Raw genomic sequence first — 15,272 nt, 5'->3', positions numbered from 1 at the left:
GAAATATGTTCTTTATATGTTAGTGGCTTAAAATGCCAATGTGTGAGTGTTTGAGAGTAGATAGACCCTCAGAACTGAAATCTCCAACTTTAGCATACCGAGAAAGAGCTTTGGCAAATCGCTGTGGAGAAAAAAAAAAAAAAAAAAAAAACCTCCCCAGGCATCCGTAATTTTGAGTGTAATGACGAGCAACCCGAAGTCGCAGATTTTCTTAGTCTTTGTGCGAGAGCTTTTCATAATCTTTACCCGAGATAATATTACTCCAACTCGGATCATTGCTGACAGTATCTCTCTCTTTTGAAAAAGGGAGGCGAGGACACTGACGACGAGATGTGTTTGGCTTACTTCACTTATTATCCTCGCATGCAAATTTCCAGGTGCCTCTCGGTTCCCACGGCTTCTCAAATATATAAACCTTTGGGCGTTCAGAAGGTCTACTTCGAGGATAAGGGCTCGTAAGTAAGAGTTTTTGCTTAGATCAGGATATAGAAATAAAAGCATATCTCATGGTAATATACAGATAAATGTTACATAACTCCATGAAATAAATAAATCAGTAAAGAGTTTGTTTTAAAATAACACACTATATTTTGTTCTTTAAGCGGGAAAACGTTTCCACTAACAGATGGGTACGTATCAATTTCTATCCTTGGTTTTTGTGTCACCAAACAATATTAATTCTAGTTGTTAATGAGAATATCTTGAGATAAAAAGAAGATGTAATATTATGTACTACACTTGCAAGCATACACATACATACATACACACACACATAAAAACCTTTTTTATACTATTTTCTTACAGGTATACAGGTATGGATACAAACCGCATCAAAGAAATGGACAAGAAGTTTTTGGAGAACCCAACTGGAGATTTTCAGGAGCTTGATTTATCGTTGGCATTAAAAAGAATTGTAGCAAAGAGTCCCAAAGGTAGCTATTTTTTTTTAACACAGTGATTTCTATGTATTCTCATCTATCCATCATATTTGCGCCCCATGTACTTAATTCGATTTGGCAATTTGAAATTTTTCTGTCATCCATATTCAAAATCCAGAACTCAGACAATATTGTCTTATCAGTGCCACGATACTTGCACTGTAAATGCCATCTTTTGCCTTTCAAGACCCTCTTATTTTATTCCATGAGATTACAATACTCTAGCTAACCTTCAGTATATCCGATATTCTGGGTCAGCTCTTCTCTCCTTTTATAGCATTCCTTTCGCTTTATTACCGATTGTGCCTTATCCATTCAAGTCTGCCAATCCCTCTTTCTGGGTCACATTTAGCACTACAAACAGAAGGTTGTTAACATTCGTTTTCAGCTCTATCTTCCTAAATGTTTTATCACCCACTTTTACTAGCCTTTGTAACTTACATGCACTCACACTAGTTAGTACTATTATACACAAACAATATTCGTAACTATTTCTCTCATTTAGCCCTAATTTCCTTCTATAGATATACAGAAATATTGGTTGCGAATTGTGTGTATATATGTATACACACACACACACCCACACACACACACACATATATATATATATATATATATATATATATATATATGTATGTAGGTGTGTGTGTGTGTGTGTGTGTGAGAGAGAGAGAGAGAGTGTGTGTGTATGTGTGTAGAATCTACCGGTCATTTTTACCAGATACATATGTAAATGTAATAAGCCACAAAGCCCTCTTAACTTTTCAAAATCTATGCTCTTTTTCGGATACGCTTGTCACTACAAAGCCTCAAGATCCAACTTCAAAGAAATATAAAAGAAATTATGATGTCCGGTAGCAAGTTCGTTTCCCGCTACCGGACATCATGATTTCTTTCATATTTCTTTGAAGTTGGATCTCGAGGCTTTGTAGTGACAAGCGTATCCGAAAACGAGCAAAGAATTTGAGAAGCTAAGAGGGCATTGTGACTTATTACATTTACATTTACTTATACACACACACACACACACACACACATATATATATATATTCATGCACTCACTCACACTAGTTAGTACTATTATCTACAATCAACATTCTCTCTCATTTAACCATAAATTGGTTTATATATATATATATATATATATATATATATATATATATATATATATATATATATATATACACACACACACGCACACTAGCCGACCAACCCAGCACTTCCTGCACCTCCTTTTGCTGTCTGGCCCTTTTATCCAGGAATTACTAAGCTGACTGTCCCTTTTATTAAAATGTTAATGTGGTGACTGTTCCTTTTATACAGGTATGACTGAAGTGACTGTCCCATTTACCAAGGTATTACTGTATTGACTCTCTCTTTTATCCAGTTATTACTGTAGTTTCTGTTCCATTTATCCAGTTATTACTGTGATGGCTGTTCCATTTATCTAGATGTTACTGTGGTGACTGTTTCTTTTAACCAGGTGTTACTCTGCTCACTTTCCCATTTATCCAGGTATTACTATGCTGACTGTCCCTTTTATCCAAGTGGTATTATTGTGGTGACTATCCCATTTATCCAGGTATTACTTTGGAGGTCGTCCCATTTATCCAAGTATTGCTATGCTGACTGTCACTTTTATCCAAGTGGTATTACTGTGGTAACTGCCCCATTTATCCAGGTATTACTGAACTGTCTGTCCCATTTATCCAAAGATTACTGTGCTAACTGTCCCTTATACCCATGAATACTGTGGTAACTGTACATTCTATTCAGATATTACTGTGTTGATTGTAAATTTTATCTAGACATTACTGTGGTAACTGTCCATTTATTCAGATATTACTGTAGTGACTGTCCCATTTACCTGCCATTTTAACCTAAGCACACACCCCTCCCCCCTTAACTGAAACACACCCATCAAACCTAAGCATACACCCCCACTAAACCTAAACACACCCCCAACTAAACCTAAACACAACCCCTGCTAAACCTAAACTTACACCCTTACTAAAACTAAACACACCACCCACTCAACCTAAACACAAAAATGACAATTTCATAATAAAATAAATTATTTATGTACTTACCAAGTAATTGCATAGCTATAAGTTCCACACATACAGAAGCTTGAATTCAAAATTTCATGGGTAACGCTTCAAACCATTGGGCAGATGACCAGCCCCACCCCCTAGCAGGAGAATAGAACGACCGCAAGCAGAATCAATATGTTCATGCCTTATAACCATCAGTGGGGGGGAGGGTGTTCTGATTCTGTAATTACCTGGTAAGTAGATAATAATTTTATTATAAAAATGTCATTTTTATAAATAAATAACTTACCAAGTAATTACATAGCTGATTCCCACATTGACAGGAGGTGGAAGACGCACATGTTCTACTCCAAAATATTAAGTTATGTAATAAATTAAAATAGAAAAGTTGCTAGCACTGAATACAATGCTTGTCATTCCTCATCAGTTAAGAGAGCTACTGGGATACTGCCTGTGGTTGGCGTTCAACTTAACCTGTAGTGATATGGCAGTATAGTCAAGTAGCACCTACTACATAAGTGGAAGCTTTACAGCGAAGGTTCATGTCCGAATGCTGGTAGAGCATGATAGGTGCCAGCCCTTGCCCTGGGCACAGCACCAAAACAAAACAAACATATAATATTGTCACCTACACTTAGATAAAACCACAACCCATCCACTTCCAGTGGGACAATGCAGATGGGAAATCAGGGACATATTGTACCTGAAAGCTAAAGAAGAGGCTGGATCTCACTAGTACGTCCTAGTCAGAGCCAGAGGCTACTTGGAAGGGTATTTAACTCAGGGGATAAAGCAAGGTAATGGATATGCATGCAGGTTCTAGGAGACTTGATCCCTTCCTGGCTTGGACATGTCAAAGACAAGATAAGGTCGTCAAAGCTGGGCCCCTGTGCATAGATACTTAGTTAAGCATAGTCCGATACCCTTCACTGATGGAGCACGAAAGATGTAGATTTCCTCAGGTATAGAAGGGGCATCCAAACCCACACCATATTCTTCTTGTCAGGAGAGGGGTAGAGACTGCAACCTCTTCTTCAAGAATGGCCAACTTATTCTGGTAGACTAGGCTAGAAGAATGACATCTACAACCAGGATAGTTTATGCAATACATCTAGCAAAAAACTTTATTAACAAGCTCTTTGAAGTTTCGAGTCTGGATAGATGCAAATAGGACCTTAGTCAGACTGCCCCAAGAACTCCTGTTCCGCCTGACCTGGGGAAGCAAGATCTACCCACAAGGAAAAACCTGGTCTCAGTTCGTCTCCAAGAGGTAATATGACTTGAATTGAAATTGAACCCGAATTGTTCACAGTGCAGGTTCTCTGCTTGGAGGAAAAATGAGAGAGAAAACATGCCTTTTTTTCTCCATAAAGATTTTACACTAGGGCAGAGGTCTCGTCCAGAGAAAACTACTACTGTACATGTGTAAACTAAGGTCAATAATCATTGAAACCCCCAAGAGAGATACTTACAGCTCCCAATATGTGTAAAAAGGTTCCATCTTCCGGAGAGCATGACCCGTAAGCTTGTGCTTCCATCGTGGATTCATCAACCAAAATCCAATGTGGAAAATAGAAGACTGATGTCAAGTCCAGAAAGAAGGGAACTGAAGAGGAGAGTGGTATCATGAAGACCTATAAAATTGCAGAGATGCCTAAGCAAAAGTTCCCGAACTAACAAACTCTGACCTAGAGGATGGGCCTTTTGGATGTCTCCATGATGTGGACAACCGAGAGGCAACCAGCTGCTCAGCAACCACTGAAAATTAAGGAGCAAAAGGGTGCCCGGGAGCCAAGAGCACTTTGGCACCAGCAGGCGCTCGGTCACCAATCCTCTGAACGTTCTGGAGAAAGCCACTCGAAGTTGTCCCAAAGAAACTGCAAGAAGGCACAGATTCCCTGACCTCCTTACGCGGCACCTGAGGGGTGTGGGACACGTCCACAGCAGACCTTTTTAATGGTTTGATTTCTCACTATTATGCCCTGTTCAAGGCTGGGAGCCTCTGAACTATAGGAAAAACTGTGCACATCCAGGAAGACACCTTTCCACTGGCGGTCAGTTGTCACCTGGGATTTACTACAGGTGCGACTGAGAGGCCAACTGCCCAGAGACCCCTTGGACTCCCTTGGCCAGCCAGAATGTGTCCTCCCAAGGGAAGTATGACAGGGAATATAGGTCTAGGATATCCAATGGGCCGGCAAGCCACCACCTCCACACCTCCATGAAGACTGCTTTTCAGTGGCTGTCTGTCGAGACCTGGATTAGAAGCTCGATTGAGGGGCAACTACCCAGAAGGGAGGGAGTCTGCAAATTTTCTCGGACTCCCTTGGATCGCCAGTATGTCTCCTCCTAGGTGAACGGGAGTATGACCTAGCCTTTAAGTTCTAGGATGTCTGAAGGGCCGAATAGCCACCTCCTCCAATACACTTCCATGAAGATGCCTTTCCAGCAGCTGTCTGTCGATATCTGGGAATATCAACAGGTTTGACAGAGGAGGCAATTACCTGGGGTAATTCCCACGAGTCTCCCTTGGAGGTTCAGTATGACCTCTACCAGGTGCGGGGAGATATGTCAGTGACTTAGGTCTAGGAGAACTGGCGGGCCAGGTAGTCACCTCCTCCACTACACAACACTTACTTGGAAGGATTATATCTGTTAACCCAGACACAAGACTGGCAATGGTGTGGGTAGGATGCAAGGGAGCCAGGCTTGGAAGCAAGTGGATAACATTATACGGGTGGTAGTAGTAGGAGAAGAAATGGGGTATATGCTGACTGTTCACTTTGTTTCATTTATGCACAGCTCTTTACAGGGATGAATCCCTCTGGCGGGCTCTTGTACATTTTCAAAATAAGGTGCTTCTTATATTTATAACTGCCTTCTAGTTTATGTCTCATGGACGCTCTGGAGTTTATGGCCGTTTTGGCTCTCGGGCCACTGGTGCCTCTGTTAAGGGAGCTTGTGGACACTTTGGTACTAATGGGAGCTTTGGCGCTTATGCACAAGCTGGCGCCAGATGGTAGATGGTGCTAGTATGCACCATCGAGCGCTCGTAGGATGAGCTGGCATCATGCTGAAGTGAGAGCTTCTGGTTGCTGGAAAAGAGGAGTGTTCACAATCTCCGCTTCAACTTTGATACGTGCCCTCCTTGTAAAGGAGACATGAGAAGCATCTCAGAAATATCATCAAAATGTACTGCCGAAGCAAGTACTATCCCAAAGCAATTACTGGGACCGACTCTTGGCCGACGATAACATCATGACTGTTAGCAAAAGGGTTAAAGTAATATAACTTACTGACTGTTAGCAAAACTAGGTTCGGTTAACAAAATACGCAAAACTTTGGCCCAAAGGAATGACAAAACATTCCATTACTATATATACCTTTAAAGCAAATATATATTGATTGAAGAATTTACGAGTAGACTGTGCTCTGTAACATCATCAACGTAAATATTTTGGCCTAAAAGAATGACATAAGATACAAGAATTCCTTTTAAGGCAAAACTAAACTGGTGGACCATACAAAGCCCATGAATGAGGAACATTTATGAATTACTTTTAAGGCAATTGTTTAACGACGTCTAGTGAGTCGCCTACTCCCTGTAAACATCATCGATGTAAAAAATTTTTGGGGCTAAGGGAATGGTATAAGATACAAGAAATTACTTTTTAGGACAAAACTATCGGCAGTTCACAAGAAGCCTATCAATGACGAATATTCACGAATTACTTTTAAGGGAATTGTTTAACGACATCTACTGAGCTGCCTACGCCCTATAAACATGACTGATGTAAAGCTAGGCCTAACATAAAATACAAGATTTACTTTAAATAAAATACAAGATTTACTTTCCAGGGCAAAACTATATCGGCAACTCGCAAGTAGCCTACGCAAATAAACAGACAAAAGTTGTCTAGCTTTTAGTATAAAAGAATGACAAAACATTCAAAAATTACTTTGAGGCAATAAAGAGTTGTCATGTATTTATACTCAGAAAACACCCTTCGAGAATTTAATAATAAAGCAAAACTATATACCAAGGGTTTACGAGTAACGAGGCCTGGTAAACAAAAAAACATAATGCAAAGTTTAGCCTAAAGGACTGGCGAAACATACGAGAACTACTTTTGGGGTCAAACTATTATTGTCGGGTTGCATAGGTAAACAAAATATTAGTTGACGAATCAACACAATAATAACAAAATAGGAAAGAACTCATCCTGAGATTCCATTGAAGATTACTAAATATGCGTTTCAGTGGGAATGCACTCCACTGAAATCCAGTTAAATAACTGGAAAATAATGAACAGGCTACCGCCATCACCCATTCGCTCAATGACAGCAGGAACAGAGCTTTCTGCTTACAGTCATTCCTATTCTCCCACCAGTGGGTGGGACTGGTCACCTACACAATGGTTTGAAGCGCTACCCACGAAATTTTTATTTCAAGCTGCCGTATAAGTGGAACTTATAGCTACGTAATTAATTGATAATTTACTTTTACAAAACTTGATACATATTTATTAATCACAGGAAAGAAAAGCATTTTGAATATTTCTATGGTATCAAGTACATGAATGAGGTATGATAAACCCATAGCGTTTAACACAATATAAAGGTAAGGGGGCTGGGGTAGGAGAAGCGGGTACCGATTTGAAACCCACTCTGTTATCTAAGTTGGGTCAAATGATGGACACATGCCAAATTTTATCTAGATCAGCCAAGTGGTTACCTCATAAGTTACAAAGGGAAGGGGAAGGGGGATGGGGGAAGAATGGGGTGTGGATGTGAAACCTACCCTATTGTCTAAGTCCGGTCAAATGATGGCCACATCTCAAATTTTGTCGAGATCGGTCAAGTGGTTAACACAAAAGTTACAAAGGGCAGGTGGATGGGTAAGCGGGTACTGATTTTAAACCTAACCTATTATGTACGTTAGGTCAAATGATGCCCATTTGCCAAATTTTGTCTAGACTGGTCAAGGGAAGGGGGTATGGGTTTGACACTTATCTTATTATCTAAGTTGGGTCAAATGCTGGCCAAATTTTGTCTAGATCGGTCAAGCAGTTACCACATAAGTCACAAAAGGAAGGGTGAGGGGTACGGGTTTAAAACATACACTCTTATGTAAGTTCGATTAAATGATGAACATGTGCCAGATCTTGTCTAGATCAGCCAAACAGTTACCTTATATAAGTACAAAGGGAAGGGGGAAGGCAAGGGGATGGGGGAATGGGAAGGTTATACAGGTTTGAAACCTACCCTATTATCTAAGTTGGGTCAAATGGTGGCCAAATTTTGTCTAGTAGATCGCTCAAGCCGTTACCACATATGTTACAAAGGGATAGGGAAAAAGCGAGGGGAAGGGGACACAGGTTTGAAACCTACCTTATTTCACCCAACCTAAGTTGGGTGAAATAATGGCCACATGCCAAATTTTGTCAAGATCAGTCAAGCGGTTAGGATTTCTATAGCGCACAAACATACACATAAAAACATTCACTTTTATTTATAAGATATAGATATATATATATATATATATATATATAATATATATATATATATATATATATATATATATATATATATATATATATATATATTATTTTTGCCACACCGTTATGATTTTATCAACGGAAATGTCGCTTAATATTCAATTCATTATACATTGTGAATAACTTAATCCCACATGTGAATTTTAATTAATAAGTGCTTCGTCACCAGTGGGATTTAAACCGCTGCCTGGTTAAGCAACACCGATATACAGTGATTTGATTAATGAGCCACCTCCCTTGGGTGTAAGTAATTCCCGAGGTATAGTGAATTAGATAACCACCGATATTTGTCGGCTTTAATATTTGTATTCATAAATACATGTGTAATATGTATGTATGTATATATATATATATAATATATATATATATATATAATAATTTTACAATATGCTTCCAGAGTACGAGAACAGAACACTCTATGACATGCTACATGATTCCAGAACTTTGGCAAGACCCGAAAGTTCTTGCCGAATTACAAGACCAAACGAACTATGGGACTCACAAGTATACCTGCGGCCGGATAAACCATACAAGAATCCAGGGGGTGAGAGGATCTGAGCAAATAGAATGTATTTTGGATCATGTCAAGATTTGGGAAACCCACTATTTTTCAAGACAAAATATATATCACACACACACACACACACACACACACACACACACACACACACACATATATATAATATATATAATATATATATATATATATATAGTATATATATATATATATATAAATCAGTGGTATAATATTCTTGAAAAATAGCGGGTTCTCTAACCTTGACATGATCCTTTTTTTCTATTTATAACTGAATGAGAATTACTTAAGTTTGATTTATATGTTGTGAGAGTTTAATAAGATAATTGCTTTTTGGTTTACTAGGCTGCAGAGACGGTAAGGTATCCTGACTTCATTGCCTTCAAACCTTTAGAAGACGATGCATGCTCACCGTCCCACTCGGAAGTTTACGTGCCTTACGGTAAGTATACAATATCCTCGAACTAAGCAGTGTTAACAGACGCGATCTTAGTGGCTTTCTGGATCGTCGTGTCTTTCGGTGTCATCGTAGATTTTGTGACAGACCTCTCGTAATCGTCTTGCCCTTTTTTTTTTGTGATCGTCTTGAGTTTTCAGATCGTTATTAGCTTTACAATTAATTGTCTGGGCTTTGAGGATTCTAATAATTTATGGGTTTAAGCCCATAAATTAGAAGAACTGTCTTGGGTTTTGTGATCCTCACGTCTCTTGGTACCGCCGTAGAATGGTATCGTCGCGGCTTTCGTAGACCTATATTTACCAATGTGATTTAGAATAAAAAGTAATGGACATAAATTCTGGTAGCACTGGTAGTATATTAGTAGCAACCTTTAATACAATAGTATATTTCCATAATATTACTGTAATATCGAGCATGATGATGAATTTGTTACATATATCAACAGCAACAGTCGCTGTATTTGATGAATTTGGTTGTAGTTTCACGAATTCCCAGTTTTCGTTTACTCTAATATAGCAGAAATATTTACCAAACTAAAAACTGATACTACTATACTTCCAAGGCTATTACTAATTTATTCTAAACGACATTCATCAATATAGGTCTACGAAAGTCATGCCAACAGAATCTGCGACGATCCCGAGAGCCAAGGCAATCACAAAAGCTACAACGATCCCCAAAGTCCCAACGATCCCAAGAACTACGACATTCACAAATGTGAAGGCGATTCCGAGTTCCTATGATAGCAAAATTCACTCCCCAAATCAATGCAGAAATGAAAGTCACGACAGTACCCCACGGTCTGGGTACTGACGATACCGACACTCACGATGACCACAAATGGCCATGACGAACTATGACGACCCACAAAGCCACAACGATCACAAAATGCATGACGGTTCTGAAAGCCACTTTTTATAAAACGTTATCTGAAACTTTTGGATAAACATTGAGTTGAGATCTTGCTGAGCTTGTGACTTCAGCCGGCCATGTGGTAACATACCGAATGGCTGGCCTCTACCATAGCGCGACTACCTTCCCGAAAATCGTTAATTATGGCCTTAATTTGTGACTTGGGAGAAAAAACTTACGTCGAGAGGAAAGTAGAGGTCTCGAGGTGTTGCTTTGACGGACGCTTGCTCTTGATTAATGTCTAACCTGAGTTATAGGACGTGTTAAATTACTTTTTCGGGAAGGTGGTCGCGCTACGGTAGAGGTCAGCCATTCGGTATTTTACCCCGTTGGAACAAGCCAGCCCATTTCATAAAATCCTTAATGACTAACAAAATACAACATTTATACAATCTTATATATGAATCGTAATATAAAGTAAAAGCTGATCTTGCTTGCTTAAATAAATGCTTAGTAACATGCTAGACCTAGGTCTATCGGTTAGCAGTTGTCAACATGGCTCAATTTCTGTACGTTACTCTGATGAAGAACCTGTAACACGTAGGCTAAGCCTCCTACAATACTAAGCATTTTTAATAAACGAGTCGGGTCTTATTTGCATTATATCATGTGGCATGAATAAAATGAAATATGCACAGATTTTAAAACTAAAATTGCCATATGTTTATGCGCCACAATAAATTTGTTCCAAATATTAGGCATGTTGACAAAAATGGCGCAGCCACTGCTAAACACTACACTGACGGACTCGAACCTAATTATGGGTATATAGAGTACAATGTGATTTGCTTACCTGTGAAACGTTATTCCATCTTCTCTTGAAGATTACTCGTTTCCATTTCGATACAAGTTGTATAACGTACCATTACTAAGGAAAAAAAAATAAAAAAAAAATAATCGCGCGATACACAACACCTATTCAATTTCCGCGGTTCGCGGTAGACTGATGATTGTCTGGGACGGGGAGGTCGGACGGGGGTGCTTTGGCTTGGCCCTGGGTCTGGGAGCAGCGCCGCCCTGGTGGCGAGTGGCGATAACTTACATTCGAAGTACTGGCGTATAGATAACATATCCAGTTATTACTGATTCCTGTTTCAGCTGGAATTTTCGTTTAACCCTGATATTGAAGCAATATGTTACTAAATTAAAGGATTTTACTATTTAACTAGCACGACTGCCGGTATTTGTGAGAATTACTATCTTAATCTGGTTTAGTTTGTACTTATAGGCCTATAAAAGTAAGCAGTAGCCATTGTAACAAATAGTACATTTATGGTTTACGTCAATTCTTGTATGCTTAATAATAGGAATAAAACTGTATTCATGTGAAAAACACTTTCTATAAAATAATTATATACAGGATGTTTTCTGTAGTGTACAATGGCCAAAAAATTAGTTATCCCTAGTTTTAGATCTGGCGGAAGCTAGACAACTCGGAAAACAAATCTCTCTCTCATCTCTCTCTCATCTCGTCTCTCTCTCTCTCTCTCTCTCTCTCTCTCTCTCTCTCTCTCTCTGCATTTTGTAGTGAATGGTTTGTACGTTAACTAGAAGCTTACCATTTCCTTTTGATAGCAACTTTCGTTGTTTTGAGGTTTAGGAGTGACACATTGATGACCCGTTACCTTGGAGAATGTTAGGTCTAAAATTGGTTGCACTTCTATGTGACATGTCTGAATTTCCTTTTTCTCATTCTCCGTATTCATTTATATACACGGTTGTTTTGTTAGTGCTAAGCTGACCAAGTAATGTCACATATCAAAAAGATTAATCATACGCTAGTTGATGATGGATTGAATTTTGGACATGAGGTGCTGTGACTATTTCCCGCCATGTGTGAAACCATAATTGTCAGCTACGAGGCTATGGAAACAATTTCTTTTAAGTGGGTTTTCAGAACTATTACGGAATATATATAATTATTTTGTGTCTGAATAATTTCGAAAACAATAATTAGAAATTGTGTTAGTAACAATACCTAACTGGTGGATTCAAACTTTCCTTCTTGTCTCTTTCTCTTAGCGCTCCGAAGTGAATTGTTCAAAATGCTTCGTACATTTTCATGAATTTAATTTTTCCCTTGCCATTCTTTTATATAATCGTGTTTGTATGATAAATAGTATTCTAATGAGAAAAACGGATTTGCATTTGAATAACAAAAGAATTGCTTATTGTTTGTTTCGAAAACTACTGGGCGTGTTACAATATATTTTCGAGAGTACCAGGGAGTCAGCCTGTCTCTTTTCACTGCAATGTAATAGTCACAACGAGGCCGCAAAATCAGGAAAACTGTACAATAAAAGTTAAATGAATTCGAAATGGCTACTGCTTTCTTTCCGTCATCAATACTACTGGAATAATAACATATCACTTTCAGTATCAAGTATCCACCTACATTTAAAGGTTCTTGATTAATCAGCTGATTAATGAATGACGCCTGGTTATGAAATAAGTTATATTTACAGACTGCTTTGATTGTGTATACTACACATGAGCTTTCACTAACAGCTTCTATTCGAAAAGAGAGACATTTGATTAGATCATAAATAACATATGTTGACACGACTGTTATGATAATATGATCTCCCATTACTTGCCTTTAGCTTGGCTGAATTATGATTAGTAAGTTTGTAGACGATTTCTGATGAGACAGAATACTCGACTAGTCAATTGAAAGGACACTTCATGCGATTCACAAATATTTTGTTAATCATACATAGTATTTTTTTATTTGTAGTTTAAAATAGAAAAATGCCGTATGGATATATTTTTGAACAGGTGATATCAATATGTTAAACGAATCTTGGAAAACGATTGAAGTATCATACGGAAATTTAATACAAGCGTTTTAGCACAACAATGATGTCCTTAGTTGAATCAATGTACGCCATAGCCAAAGCTATTACATATACGGTTTGTGTTTCATTGCTTTTAAGGGAGCTTGAATCTCTCAGTATATCTATATTTAGTTATCTGTAAAAGAAAACTATTGCGATGGCCTGGTTTGTTCGTCCGCACTTTTTTTTATCCGCCCTCAGGACTTGCAAGCTACTGAGGCTAGAGGGCTGCATATTTGTTGATCATCCACCCTCTAATCATCAAGCATATCAAATTGCAACCCTCTAGTTTTTATTTATTTATTTATTTATTTGAGGTTAAAGTGCGTATGGCACCGCAATAGGTGCCAATAGCGCAGGCCAGCACCGGGGCTTGGCTGATAGTTTCATAAGCAGTGACTGAGTTAAATACAGCATTACACGCTGTTCAGAAAACTCGATTTTCTGTGCATTTTATACTTGTTTTTTTATTTTTTTTTTTCAGAATCCAAAACTACCGATATAAATCATGAAGACCAACAGGACCTCTAAGAAGTAAACGGCGCCTAAACAAAAAAGAGAAAGGAGGCTCCCCCGCTGAAGGTCACGGCAGCCATGCATCTGCTGCAGCCTGTGTCACAGTCAGCCTGTATCCACTTTTCCTCTTTTGTGTCTCCGTCTGGAGGACCTTCATCTACTGAAAGAAAATGGGAATAGAAAATCGTTTTCTGATCACAGCTCCTATAAACCTGCTCCCTTACGAAAAACAAGTCAAAATTGATAAAAGGGTGATTTTAAACCAATCACTCAATAAAGGATTGTAATATATACAAAGCTGTTATATATCTTTATGTGGGAAGCTGGTCTCCTCAACAAAATTTAGATTTTACATAAAAGGTATATGAAAATATTGATAATGTTATCGAACGAATATGACAATATACATGCATAAATTTAGATATCTTTACATGAAATTCTCCTGCAACTTATTTATTTTGAGTTTTCTATTTAAATCTACCACGGCGTCAATAACCTAGATGTGACGCCAGTTTCAATAGACATAACTTATACAATCAATCAACAAAGCAGTTTAGATAATTACATTCAGGGCACCGTAATGGAAGAACAATCCCATCTAGGCAACATTTAGACATTTTTTCCCACGAGGGTGTGGAAAATAGAAGTCTGCGATTTCAGTGTCACGAGTTGGGCTTAGTGCAGTGAGCATCCGTCTGGTATGAACCTATATATCCACCACGGTCCAGACCGTGATATCCACTAACGCGTCACCACCGAGGTGCTATAGTACTAAACGTGGCGGAAGCTCAATGGGGCGCCGCGTTTAGTACTAGTCCCTCAGATATCAAAATATTATATACACCCATTTCTATATATTTAATAAACGATATCTTTAATCACTAAGGGGCTAGTACTAGCAACGTCAGCAGTGACACGTAGGTGGATGCATATCGGGTTACTAACCATCTGCCTTCCCTTTGTGTAAACTACATTGGCGGTGCTGAGTAGAATCTTGTGCATGTGCGTTTTGTGTGTGTGTTCATTAACACGTCCATGAAAGCAACTTTACTCCATAGCAGAGATGATCCAATGAGGAAGGGAATAGCCACATAGTAATTGTGAATGAATTCAGTGACATCCTGTTAATTCTTGTTAATCATTTGTATGAGAACGGCTGACTTGGCGAGGAGGCGACGACTGTACGAAAATTTGATTCAGAAATTGATTATTCATGAACTTTAAAACCTTCGACTATCTTGTTATTCTTGTATTGCTGATGTCAATGTCATTGTTGTTGTTCTCGGCCTCTATTGGAATTAGGAAAATATCTATATCTCTTCTGAATTGTTGAATGGCCACTTCCAGATTGCTTAAGTCAGCTCTTGAGTCATACCTGGAAAAGATGACCTGATAAATCCCTTGTTCTTCTGTTCTCTTAGATAATGGGTAACTGCTGGACTGTAAAATATATACGTGTGTT

The 15,272-nt window shown here is 38.6% G+C and overlaps 1 pseudogene; it reads left to right on the top strand.

Moving 5' to 3' along the window:
• The window catches only part of LOC135224244 (MOXD1 homolog 1-like), a 32,348-nt pseudogene extending 22,821 nt beyond the window's left edge, over positions 1-9,527 (top strand).
• The last annotated feature ends 5,745 nt before the right edge of the window (positions 9,528-15,272 follow it).

The sequence above is a fragment of the Macrobrachium nipponense genome, chromosome 10 (assembly GCF_015104395.2).
Source record: "Macrobrachium nipponense isolate FS-2020 chromosome 10, ASM1510439v2, whole genome shotgun sequence".
In the NCBI taxonomy this organism is placed as follows: Eukaryota; Metazoa; Arthropoda; class Malacostraca; order Decapoda; family Palaemonidae; genus Macrobrachium; species Macrobrachium nipponense.
Note: the sequence above shows the minus strand (reverse complement) of the source record. Positions and strands in the feature narration are given on the sequence as shown.